General features: G+C 42.9%; 1 protein-coding gene across 9 annotated transcripts in view; it reads left to right on the top strand.

Moving 5' to 3' along the window:
* LOC137380605 (serine/threonine-protein kinase 32C) overlaps window positions 1–14,168 on the top strand; it is a 389,529-nt gene that overhangs the window by 204,187 nt on the left and 171,174 nt on the right. The window lies entirely within an intron of this gene.

Below are 14,168 nucleotides of genomic sequence, written 5' to 3' on the forward strand. Positions count from 1 at the left end.
ATTTAATGGGGAAAACATTACGTTTGTGGGTTAGATTGTTTCAATTCTGTTTTTCGGTGAAGTAACAGAGAAGGTTGATGAAGGGAATGTGATGGATGTTATTCATATGGATTTTAAGAAAGCATTTGATAAGGTACCACATAAAAGGCTTGTTAACAAAATTGAGGCTCAGGGAATAGGAGAGTCAGTGTCCAAGCAGATAAAAAAAAAAAATTGGCTTAAGGACAGAAAACAGTGAGCCGAAGTAAATGGTTGCTTTTCAGATTGGAGGATGGTAGACAGTGCTGGGACCACTGCATTTTTTGCTATATATATATAAATGACTTGGATCTTGGAATACAGAGTACAATCTCAAAATTTGCTGATGACACCAAACTTGGAGGTGTGGCAAACAGTGAGGGTGATATGAACTGCCTGCAACAGGACATAAATAGGCTAGCGGAATGGGCAGACAGGTGGCAGATAGAATTTAATACTGACAAGTGTGAGGTGATGCATTTTGGCAGAAGGAATAGGGAGAGGACCTGAGGGTGCATGTACCTAGATCTTTCAAGGTGGCAGGACATATTGTTAGGATCTTGGGCTGCATAAATAGAGGCATTCAGTACAAAAGCAGGGAAGTTGTGCTGAATTTTTTTAAAGCTCTGGTTAGGCCCCAACTGGAGTATTGCATCCAGTTCTGGTCACCACACTTCAGGAAGGATGTGAGGGTGCAGAGGAGATTTACCGGAATGGTTCCAGGGATGGAGAATTTTAGTTAAAATGTTAAGTTGGAAAGGCTGGGCTTGTTCTCCTTAGAAAAAAAGAGATTGAGGGGAAATTTAATAGAAGTGTACAAGATTATGACAGGCTTAGATAAGTTAGACAAGGAAAATCTGTTCCCATTAACAAATGGTACAAGAACTAAGGGACACAGATTGAATGTTTTGGGCAATAGATGTAGGTGGAATTTGAGGAAGCACTTTTTTACAGAGCAGGTGGTAATGACCTGGAACTCGCTGCCCAGGAAGGTGGTGGAAGTGAAGACAATCAATGACTTCAAGAGGAAGTTGGATGGCCACCTGAGGGCTACAGGGATTGAGCAGGGGAGTGGGACTGACTGGAAAGCTCCATGGAGAGCTGGTATGGACTCGATGGGTCAAATGGCCGCCTTATTTGCGGTAAATGACTAGATGACTCTATGACTCATCCCATCCTGCACTGAATTCTGTTTGCCCATCAGACTGTCCTTGCAGGCTCCCTACCCCCAACACACAAATTTAAAATCTTTGTATTTGTTGTTAAATCTCTCCATGCCTCACCCTTTCCCATCTCTTCAATCTTTCCAGCCCTGTAACCCTTCTGAATATTCCTTCCCTCTGAGTCTGGCCCTTTGGGCGCTCCCTCTTACAGGATTGAATGAACACAAGTTGCATAAACCTGGCTGTGTTCCCTTGAGTATAGAAGATCGAGAGGTAATCTGATTAAGGTGTTCAAAATGTTAAAAGGATTTGCTCGGGTAGATATAGAGAAACTATTGTCTCAGGTGGGGGAATGAAGAACAAGGAGACACAATAAAATTAGAGCCAGGCCGTTGAAGAGTGAAATCAGGAAGCACTTTTTCACACAATGCGTAGCACTAATCTGGAACAATCTCCCTGAAAAGGCTGTGGATTCCAGAACAATTGGAGATAGATTTTTATTCGGTGAGTATATCAAAGATTATAAAGCAAAAATGGGTAAATAGAGTAGCGTTGTAGATCAGCCATGATCTTATTGAATGATAGAGCAGGCTTGATAGGCTGAATGGCCTGCTCCTGTTATTGATGTACGTATGTTCCCTCTCTTTTGTTTCACCACTGGGGCAGAGTCTTCATATGCCTGGATACTACACTCTGGAATGCTCTCACTAAATCTCTCCACCTCCTTACCCTTTTTTAAAAATCCTCTTCAAACCTATCTTTCAGATCAAGTTTCTGTTTATAATTCATCACCTACTGTCTGAGATATTTGGTGTAGGCCAAAACAATAGCTGACATGTTTATTGTCCACTTCACTATAAAAAGCCACACCATAACCGGATAGATTGAGAAGCTGCTCCATATATTTCTTGCACAGATTTTAAAAAATATATAGTGTGTGAGGGGACAATTTTTTACCGGCAGTTTATAAGGAAATGCTCTTTATTTTCCAAGAACCAACCAGAAACACTTCAATATCTCTGGGGTGATCTCTTGCAAACTTTGTTTTAATTCTTGCAATGGAGATGCCAATTTCCCTAACTCCAGCCACCTTTCTCCCACTGCAACTCTGTAATCACAGACCCATTGTGAGCAATGCCACAGGATATCTGCTCGTAACTATTGATAGATATCCAGGCACAAAATAAAATGCAACTCAATCCAAAAATCATACATCAATTAAATTAGAGGTGCAAGACATTCAGTGTTGTCACTTGAACCTTTCCAGCCATTAAAATTCCCTTCATTTTGTTAATTTTGACCTACTTTGCTGTGTTTTAAATAGACTTTTATTTTATCTCAATGAGGGTAAGCTATCCCGAGCAAAGATCTGTTCCTGCTTCTGTTTCTTATGTTCTTATTCATGAGCTAAGCATTGGTCATTGAAAATCTTGTAATCAGAGTATATTTAAAAAATATTCTGGACAGTAAGCCACTGACCACCTCATCAACTACCTTGAAAGGAGAGACAGAATAATCATGTTTAAGGGAAGGTCATTTGAAAATTCTGGCAAGAAATAGTTCAAAATTATTTTTACATAAGTGAACTACTGCAAGTGCTGTATTTAGCGCTCAATTGTACATAACCTAGAAAATAGTTTTTTTTTGTTCCAATAAATTTATAGACAGTGTACCCTTTCCTTCACTGTATTTCTCCCAAGAGGCAGTACCTTGACAGAAACTGATATGGGTTCTAACTATAGCATAAACTTGGGATCAGGACACTTAATACAGCGGAAGAATATATGACCTTGGCAAAACTACTATCCATTATACTGACAAGCACACAATGAAATATTTTTTGCCAAATTCCTAACAGATAACAATTGTAACTTGACTTTTTAGTAACACTAGACTTGAGAGAAAGCTAAGATGGTATTAGTAACTGCTAACATAAATATTTTTTTAATGCAGCCAACAGTAATATTTTAGAAGTGCAATCTTAATTTGCCAACATACTTAGCATAGTGAGCCGAGATAACCATGTCATTAATCCAGTAAGCAGGGTCCACGTTCCAAGTGCTTTAGCTGAATAATTTACTTTGAGATTTCATTCATATCTGTCAGTCACATTTGAAAAATGTCTTCAGTAAAACTAATTGGTTAGGGAGATAAATAGAGATATATTGATTTTTTAAAATCTAGTTTTCCTGTGTATTCAAATACAGTGGGACAATTTTGCTCCCACTGGAATTTTACCATCTGCTTAGCTCCATCCATCTGCCTAACAGTATCTAATATGGTTTTAAAAAAAAACTATCAAGCTGCTTTAAATGATTTATAACTTCCTTATAAAACATATATGCCCAAAAGTTTGTCAACTTTAGAGAACAGACCTGACCACTGCGGATGCTGGAATTCTGAAATAGAAGCAGCTGGAAATATTCAGCAGGTCTGTCAGCATCTGTGGAAAGAGAAACAGAGTTAATGGGCTGGATTTTGTGCTGGAGACGGGACTCCCGGCGCCAGGCCGAAAAGGTGGGGGCAACCCCGCTTCCGCCTTTTCGTGCCCCGCCCGCTCTCCAAAGCGATCCTCCAGTCCTTTTGATGCAAAGTTATAGAAGGTGGGATCCCCGTCCCTGTGAAGAGTTTAAAGGGACAGGGATCCCGCCTCCAAGAGCTGCCAGCCAATCAGAGGGCCAACAACTCGGTAGTAGTGGCAGCGCCACCGGGAGCAGTGGTCACTGCTGGTATTGCAGAGGCCTTGGATCCAGGCCCAGCGCTGCAGCCCCAGAGCACAGGTAGGTGAGGTGGGGTCGTCGGGGCCAGTCCAGGATGCCCCGGAGAGTTGGGGGGTTTGGAGGGGTTGCCATTCAGGTCAGGGGGAGGGGGGCTCACAGAGGGAAAGGTTGTTCCTGGTGAGGGTCCTCAGTGTGCCACAAATTGTCCACGGAGGAGGGAGGCCCCCACCCCCAAGCCCGTGTTTCACTAGGCATCCTCCCCACGCGGTGGAGGCACTCCCCTGCCGCTGGTAAGGTCCCAGCAGTGGCAGGAAGAGGCCCTTAATTGGCCGTTAATAGGCCACTTAAGGACCTCAAGAGGTCTCTGGGTGGGAAGGTCGTAATCGGTCCATCCCGCCACAGGGAATGTTGCTGTGCGACAGTCCCTCTTTCCCACTGCCCCCCTGCCCCACCATTGCGATACTCCCCGCCTCGGGAGGGCCCATAAAATCCCGTTAGCTCTGCTTCTCCATAGATGCTGCCAGACATGCTGAGCATTTCCGGCACTTTCTTTTTTTTAGACCTAACTTTGAGTAAAGAGGGCCAAATATTAATGTTTTATGCTATATTTCAAGTAAGGGGTACAATTTATAGTAAAATTTATTATGTGCTTTTCAAAATGGAAAGAGAAAATGTAATTCAGACTACCAAGCATGCTCCTTTCAATCTACTGTGTATAAACTCAGCAACTCGTAGACTACATACAAATTTGCATTGTAGCAGGTGAGGTAATTAATCAGAAATAAAACCCAGGAAGAGGGGTATTGGATGGCAACTGGACTTCCAGAGCTCTCGACCAACTAAGTGTTCTGAGTTTAGCCAGCATAAACCAGTTCCCACAGGGCATAGATTTACAGCAGAAAACTTCTCGCAATTTTGGTGGCTAGTTATGGTACAGAGTTCTTCAGCATAGCTGCTGAGATGCTGTCAGGGCTCGTAGTCTCTGCGTCCAATGCACTCAGCCATTTCATAACGTCATGTGGAATGAACTGAACTGGCAAGACATTAGTATCTATGATGTGGAGACATCAGGAGGAGGCTAAGTAGCATGATCCATCTGGAATTCTGGCAGATACTTTCAAACTGTTCAGTTTTGTATTTTGCACTCACATCCTGGGCTCCAACACAGTTGAGGATGGAGATCATTATGGAGCAATCTCCTCCTGGTCTCAGTCCCAGGAATTCCTCTGCAAATTTGCTGGTCCTCGTTGCCAGATAGCAGCAAACTGACTTTGCTACTTCCTTATTTGAGTCAGGTTTTACAACAGTAAATATACATCAGAGTAATTCATTGGCTGTAAAGCACTTTGAGATGTCCTGACATTGAGAAAAATGCTATATAAATGCAAGTTTCTTCTTTCTGTCCTCCTTTCTTGTTCTGCCCCAGCTATAATTGCTCTACTCTGACTCATATTTCATTCCCTGGCTTCGAACTCCAACCCTGACCCATCACTTGGATTACTGATGAGTAATGCCACAGGAGACCTACGAGTTGTATTAAATTCATGTTGCAGTTACATTGCATGCATAATTTTGGCAATTTTAGATCCATGCAAGCGGACAGTTATGATGCACTGTTGCCTGCTCCTGCAAGGTGGAGTTTATTGTGTTAATAGTTGAACACATTCAGAGACCATTTTTTGCTATCGCTGCACAAGCACTTTATATACGAAATAAGCTATTCCTATCTAGGCCACATAATGTCTAAATTTGGTGTGTTGATTTATTATCATGCAGGCAGCAGTCCAGAAAGGGTGTATACTAAGACATGAATCCAGCGTGCAGTGGTGATAGCTACTTTGGTTCAGGCCTTTTGACTGCTGTTGGAAACAGCAGCATGGAGACCTCCAGACCCAGATTTAATGAATCCTTGCGGAGAAAAAAGGGCCACTTACTATTCCAAATTGTCTTTTGTTATGATGGTGCTTCTATATTTTTTGTTAAGTATTTTTTTGAGGGCTCATGTATTTTAGAATTATGGACATTGTTTTATTTGGGAAAACTGAAAAGGATTCCATGGATGTTTTTATCACTGAGGTCATTGAAAGGACACAGAGAGGTCTTGTCTGAAAACAACATTTGCTGGAAGTCACCTGTCTTCAGATAAATAACCAGCAGGGGTTTTTTGATTTGGGGGAGATATTTTCAGAGAAGTGACAGGTCAAGATTTATAGGGGTCAGGAGACTTAACTCTTGAGATATTGTTTTTTGTTTCACTTTGGACAGTGTGTTGGTGTGTGAACTGTTTTGAAGGCAGTTGGAGAAAACCAGCCAAGAGAGCAGTCACGATCAGCACCCTCTTCTATTTCTTTGAGAACTTGCTGAGAATCAAGTCTAAGAAATGGAGAAACTGATGCTGCATTTCTCCCGAAAAGCCTGTCCGAAACCCTGTTGTTGCATTTCTCCTGGAAGCCTGCCAAACTGATCTTCAATGTCGCCTGAAAAGGGCTGTTTGAGGAAGATCCTAGTGACAGCCGTCTACGCGTGTTTGGGACGCCAACCAAAAAGGGACAACTGATATATTTCTTTATCTTTTTCTTGCTTCAAGAATTAGCAAGTATTTGGCCAACTTGTTTTTGTTTTATAATAAACTGATAATTTTGATGTTTATTAAAGAAACCTGGTTGGTGTATTTTATTCTGGGATAAAGAGTAGAGTATATGATTGACCGTATCAGTAACTGGGTAAACATTTAAATATATGTTATGACCTGTGGAAAAGTGAAACTAGAATAAACAGTGCACTCCTCCCACCTCGGTCATAACACTTTGTTTTACGACATCACTCCCTCAGACAATGCGATAGGAGGGTCACCCGGGTAATAGGCTCACCGCCAGGTTCTTTATACATCCCACTGGCCAAATTGCGGGCTAACGAGGTGGGAGAACTAGGATAGTCCCTCTTGCCTCATTTGAATGGAAATTTTAGATTTCAGCCTATTGCAGGTGAAGGACGTGCTATATCCAGTATCCCAGCCCCATGTAAAGTGGCTGGAGATCGTCACATTCTTTGTGCCCAGGGAATAGGCATAACTTAGGGGCAAAAGTCTGGAAAATCAGTCCATGGAGAGCTCTGCATGCTGCAATTTACATACCTGTAAAGTTCTTAATGTTATGGCTAACTGCCCTGCTGGCTCTGAACTCAAATTAAAAACAGTTAAAAGTGATCTAGAAGACCAACAGTGAGAATTTTAGCCTTTAAAATTAAAATGTGAAAATTCCTTTTTTACATTTCTTCTGGTAGCCATTGTTGGACAATCTCTGAGGTAGATCACCCTGCTTCTGACAGGTTGATTCATAATCAAAACTGTAGATATATTGCAACTGTTTTGGCATGATACTAAAACTGTTCGACCAATACAAAATCTCAAACAATGGGTTCTATAGAGAATGTGGACAATTATAAGAATCAGGAGGAAGCAACTATTGCACAGGACAAGTTAACTTAGTTCCAACATTGTGAAAAGTGTATTCGGAATCAACTACCTTTTTTTAGGCAAGTTTAGTGTTTCATCTATTTTATGAAAGCTTTGGTATTTAACTGAAAAGGTCAACAGATTGCTAAAGGAGAGGGAGACTTTTTTCCCCCAGTTAAGATATTTTCACTTTGCTTCCTTGAAGCTTTTACCACCCACATTATGTCCCAGCTTCTGTAGAATTAAAGAAATCAGATTTTCATCTGCCTACTCACTTTGTGGTGATCTACTTTTGTCACGGTACTCAATATTGAGGGTTATAAGAGCTTAAATAAAAACAGAAAATGCTGGAAATATACAGCAGGTCTGGCAGCATCTGTGGAGAGAGAAGCAGAGTTAATGCTTTAGAGTTCTGATGAAAGGTCACAGACCTCAAACGTTAACTCTGCTTCCCTCCCCACAAATGCTGCCAGACCTGCTATTTCCAGCATTTTCTGTTTTGATTTCAGATTTCCAGCATCCGCAGTATTTTGCTTTTATTTTGTTATAAAAGCTTACCTTGATTCTGTTGTTTAGTAAAGTCGCTTATTTTAAATCTCACCTTGAATAACCAGCTTTACAGAAGAAGGTTGTGCCAACAACAGATCAGGAAAAGTGTTTTGTTTTTATGTGTAATGTGCCAAAATGGAGAAGTGTATATAATCATGCAAGGCATTGTTTTACTAATCCAGGATCAAGAGTTGATTGCATATGAATACATTTTGAATATCCATGAAATATTAATAATATTTCACAAGTGGGTTTGCTCGTGAATGAGGAGATCATGAGTCTTTAGGTCAGTGACATTGTTTATTCTGTGTTTAAGAAAATATTCTAAAAATAAATTAAATAAATAGATAGTGCAAAGAGGTTGAAATTTTGGTTTAATTGTGAGCTATAGAAAGCAATTGCTGCTGAGTTAACTCATCGACTGAAGGTTTCAGGGAGAATTCTGAGCTTTTTTTTAACCCTTTGTATCTAAGTTTCTATTTGCATAGGTTAATTGCAATCTTCTGCCAGTGAGCCGTCCCGTGGTGTACCAGAAATGATCATCAAGCAGAGGACCATATAAATGGCTTAAGCATAAGCCCCTATATGTGCTCAGAAGAGGATAATCAAGGATTTTCCCCAACTATTTTCCTGTATAATGAAGGTTTGGAGAGGGAGGATGTTTTGATGACTTAAGCGCTGAAGGTCCTACCTTATGAACGGCAGGAAAGAAGGGCTGTTGTGTATGAGACAGTAGGGCACTCTCCTCAAAAAAAAAGACAAATTAATTAAGCTTGGAAATTAATTTCTGACAGAGAAAATGTTATTGCGTCATTTACGGCACAGAAGGAGGCCATTCGGCCTATCGACTCCATGCCAGCTCTCCTTGGAGCTATCCGGTCAGTCCCACGCCCCGGCTCGATTCCCATAGCCCTGCAAATCTATTTCCCTCACATGGCCATCCAACTTCCTCTTGAAGTCATTGATTGTTTCCACTTGCATCACCCTTGTGGGCAGCAAGTTCCAGGTCGTTATCACCCACTGCGTAAAACATTTCTTCCTCATATTCCACCCGCATCTCTTGCCCAAAACCTTCAATCTGTGTCCCCTAGTCCTTGTGCCATTAGTTAATGGGAACAATTTTTCCTTATCTGTTTTATCTAAGCCTGTCATAATCTTGCACACTTGTATTAAATTTCCCTTCAATTTCCTTTGCTCTAAAGAGAACAAGCTCAGCTTTTCCAACCTAACCTTGTAACTAAAATCCCCCATCCCTGGAACCATTCTGGCAAATCTCCTCTGCACCACCTCAAGGACCCTCACATACTTCCTAAAGTGTGAAGAACTGGACGCAGTACTCCAGTTGGGGGCTAATCAGAGCTTTATAAAGGTTCAGCATAACTTCCCTGCTTTTGTACTCAATGCCTCTATTAATGGAGCCCAAGATCCCATATGCTTTTCTAATCACTCTCTCAGTATGTCCTGCCAATTACAAGGATCTATGCACATGTACCCCCAGGTCCCTCTGCTCCTGCACACTCTTTAGAACTGTGCTATTAAATATATATTGCCTCTCCCTATTCCTTCTGCCAAAATGCATCACCTCACACTTCTCTATATTAAATTCTAACTGTCACCTGTCTGCCCATTCTGCTCGCCTATCTCTGTCATGTTGCTGGCAGTTCATATCATCCTCACTATTTGCCACTCCTCAGAGTTTGTTTTCATTGGCAAATTTTGAGATTCTACTCTGTATTCCAAGATCCAAATGTAGAGTACCTCAGAACATCTGGATGCAGATCAGGAAATAGAGTAATAGATTTCATTGGCAAGTATCTGTTCAAGTATCATGCACCCTCATAAACTGTAAATCATCCTAAATGTTTAATAGAAGCTTATTCTGGGAAGTCCACCCATGCAAAAAATGGGCTACCGAATGTGTATAGCCACTTCTCCTTAGACAGTCCCTTGGGATCAAGGATGATTTGCTTTCACTCTGGTTCGATGGGTTTTGAGATAGTTGATAAGTCCAGTGTGTGATCTGCAGACTCTGTCACCATGAGAGGCAGGTGATGCTTGAAGAATCAGGTAGATGAGTAGTTTGGAGGTTTGTATGCTCCCTCCGAATCCTCGACTTTGCATCTGCATGTTCCCGATGAAGTCCCTCGAGGTTTAGTTTAGTTTAGAGATACAGCACTGAAACAGGCCCTTCGGCCCACCGAGTCTGTGCCGACCTTCAACCACCCATTTATACTAATCCTACACTAATTCCATATTCCTACCACATCCCCACCTGTCCCTATATTTCCCTACCACCTACCTATACTAGGGGCAATTTATAATGGCCGATTAACCTATCAACCAGCAAGTCTTTGGCATGTGGGAGGAAACCGGAGCACCCGGAGGAAACCCACGCAGACACTGGGAGAACTTGCAAACTCCACACAGGCAGTACCCAGTATTGAACCCGGGCCGCTGGAGCTGTGAGTCTGCGGTGCTAACCACTGTGCCATTGTGCCTTCCCAAATGAGCTTTCTCTATCTAGGATGGTCACGAGCCAAGGACCCCCACGAGTCGATGGGGATGTCAGGGATGCTTTGAGGACATCTCTGAAGTGTTTCCACTGTTCTCCTGGGAGTCTCCCATCGTGACCAAGTTCTGAGTAGAACAGCTGCTTTGGGAGTCTGGTGTCAGGCATGCAGGCAACATGTCCCACCCAGTGGAGCTGGTTTTGGGTGATTAGCACCTGGTGCTGGGCAGGTTGGCTTGAGAATGGGCACTACATTTGGACCTCCTTTCTTGCCACCATATTTGGAGTATCTTGTGAAGGCACCTGTAGTGGTGGTACTTCAGTGCTTTGAGGTGCCTGCTGTGGGCTGTCCAAGTCTCCAAAGCATATAGGAGTGCAGGGATCACTGCTGTCAAATAAACCATGATCTTAGCCTTGGCTTTGAGATCCTAATCCTCAAATAACACTCTTCCCAGTTGGCCAAAGACTGAGTTGACACATTGGAGGCGATGATGAACCTCATCATCTATGTCTGTCTTCGCCAAGTGAAGGCTCCCAAGATATGGAAAATGGTCCACATCTTCCAGTATCTCGCCATTGATCTTGATTGATGGGGGGAGGTGTTGTGCTGTGGGGCTGGGAGAATAGCCGCATTGCAGCATGGGGCACATTTAAGTAGCAGGTACTTGTTCTCTGGAGGGACAGCACAGTTGGTGCTTGTACTGTAGTGTCGAGGAAATCCTACTTCACAGGGGATGCTTACGAAAACAGAAAACAGCTGAGCTGGTCTGCAGGAATTGAAGTCGTGAAAAATTCCTTCATGGCAGAGTTCACTGTGTTGTCATGGGTGAATAGTGTCTGCAAAGTAGACAGCCATGTAGCATGTGGCATTTTCAGGGCATCTGCAGTGGAGCCTTTAGTGGCACAAGACACAAGGACAATGAAGATATCATGCTCAGAATGCTGCTGTTGAGGTCTTTGGATTTAGTTCATTCGACTTTCTGGACCAGTTTCAACATGGGTGTTCAGATTGAGAGAAAGTTGAAGCAAAGATTCACGGATCTTGTTGCCACTCAGAGTCTTTTCCCATGCATATCTGCTGGAGGAATACGGTAGGGGGCACAGCGAGGAGAGGCATGAAGAGGTGAATGTGTCTCAGTGATAGCATGTTTGGTCTAACCAGTATCCTGTGCAAATGACAGTAGGTGGAGCAGAAAGTGGACAGGGCAAGGCAGCCACAGCAGGTGGCCTGGATGAATCAGTCATGGGAATGCCTTTTGAACCAGAACAAAGACGTACAAGAGCACTTGAATCTAACCAAGCGTCTCTTAAAACCTTGCAAATAGCACCCTTATTCCTTCGACAAGGAAAACACTTAGAAGAGATTAGGGGTTAAACAGACATATAACTGATTTATGGGTTCCAAACATGCTGCATAATTGAGGAAGAAAGGTTTGTGAGGAGCCTAATAATGCAGGTGTAACAACTCTTCAAGGGTTCTGGTCACACACTCCACTATCCTGGATCCACATTTGGACATATTAGAAAAGTCCTGTTTTTGCCCCCACTGCTTTACAATGCAGATCGCACCATCGGCTGCCCAATAATTTTCATGGAACATCTGATCAGGGATGAGAAAAAGTGAGCATGTGTCCCAGCATCTCCTGTGGAACTGGGAACAGCAGCAACAGCAATGTGGTGAGTGGGAGTAGTGCAGAGAGAGGAAATGCCAAACAAAGGGGTGAGTGAACACTTGGGGGTCTTACTGTGGGTGAACAGTAAGATTGATTCCACTGGTGGGTGAATAGGGAACAAAGGGACAGAGACTGGATTCTCACTGTGCTCAGGGAGCCTCACAAGCTCCAATACATGGACAAGATGCCAAGGGAGTTAAGTATGGCCGGTAGCAGCTCACAGTGGTGCTGTTGAATTGGGAGGAGCAATCCTGCCATGCTCCACAGAAGAGGAAGTAAAAACTATATTTTATTACCCCATAAATGAATAAATATATAAAAAAATTATTTAGCTGCCTCCAGCGGTCTGCTGTGGAACTGGAAAAACTAGTCTGAGCTTGCACTGCACATGCTTCATCTAGTTTTTTATACATTTTAAAGAAGGGTCCGAAAGCAGGAGCAGAAACCCTCTTTGCATATCTAAACTGATCCAATGCTTATTTCAGGCAGTCACCAGGGATGTCCAAAAACAATGAGTACTAACATTGCAGTGGCCAAGCTGAAGACACAGACTAGGTGCAAGACTTCACACTCAGAACTTGGTATACTTTGAACCTTTTTTACATCCAAAATATGGGCAAAACACATACCAATTTCTACCCCACAGTATGTTCAAATAACTTTTGCTCAATGTGGCTAAGTGCCAGGATATTGTATCAGGCCTACCATGTAAATTGAGTTTGACACTCCTGCTCCAGTGCAAAGCTGTATATGGGACCAATGTAAGTCTTGAGCCTCTTCATATTGACCCATGTATCATTAACCCCGGTGTCAGCCTTGGCTCAATGGCAGTATTTCTCGCTATGGAGTCAGAAGTTTGTGGGTTTGAGTCTCATTCCAGAGACACGAGTGCACATTGTAGGCTGATCATCAGTGCAGTACTGAGAGGGTGCTGCAGTGTTGGCGGAGATGTCAAAGCAAGGTCCCAACTTCCTGCTCAGGTGGAAGTTAAAGATCCTATGTTGCTATTCAAAGAAGAGGAGGGGAATTCTCCCCAGTGTCCTGGCCAATATTCATCATTCAACTACCATCACTAGGAAGAAACCAAATTTGCTGATCATCATCTCATTATTGTTTGAGAGATCTTGTGCACAGTTTAGCTGCCACATTCCTACATTGCAACAGCGATTAGACTTCAGCAGTATTTCATTCTTCTCCGTCCCAGCGTGAGAGTGAAGAACCTCCCTTTAAAACATTCAATGTTGTATCCGTTCATACTGACTAACGGTGCCAGATTTTACAACAATGGAATCAACTTGCACAAAGCTGATGGGTGATTGACTAATTTCTCAGGTTATCTCGACAGTCGCTTCTCCCTGGAGGGAAGTGGCGAAATGAGAATTGTTGACTTCTTCAAGACATTATACTTCCTGTTTACATCTTTTTCACTGACTGGCCATGCTTCATCAATATTTTATTAAACTCAACACTCATGCTCCCTCATCCTTCTTTGGCCTCCTTGTCTCGAGAGACAATGGGTAAGTGCCTGGAGGTGGTCAGTGGTTTGTGGAGCAGTGTATGGAGTGGCTATAAAGGCCAATTCTAGAGTGACAGACTCTTCCACAGGCGCTGCAGATAAAATTGGTTGTCGGTTTGTGACACAGTTGGCTCTCTCCCTGCACTTCTGTCTTTTTTCCTGCCAACTGCTAAGTCTCTTCGACTCGCCACTCTTTAGCCCCGCCTTTATGGCTGTCTGCCAGCTCTGGCCATCACTGGCAACTGCCTCCCACAACTTGTGGTCAATGCCACAGGACTTCATGTTGCATTTGCAGACGTCTTTAAAGAGGAGATATGGACGGCCGGTGGGTCTGATACCAGTGAAGAACTCACTGTACAATGCGTCTTTGGGGATCCTGCCACCTTCCATGTGGCTCACATGGTCAAGCCATCTTGAGCGCCGTTGGCTCAGTAGGTGTATATGCTGGGGATGTTGGCTGCCTCAAGGACTTCTGCATTGGAGATACGGTCCTGCCATCTGATGCCAAGCATTCTCCAGAGGTAGCGAAAATGGAATAAGTTGAGATATTGCTCTTGGCTGACATA

Source organism: Heterodontus francisci, chromosome 20 (assembly GCF_036365525.1).
Source record: "Heterodontus francisci isolate sHetFra1 chromosome 20, sHetFra1.hap1, whole genome shotgun sequence".
Classification (NCBI taxonomy): Eukaryota; Metazoa; Chordata; class Chondrichthyes; order Heterodontiformes; family Heterodontidae; genus Heterodontus; species Heterodontus francisci.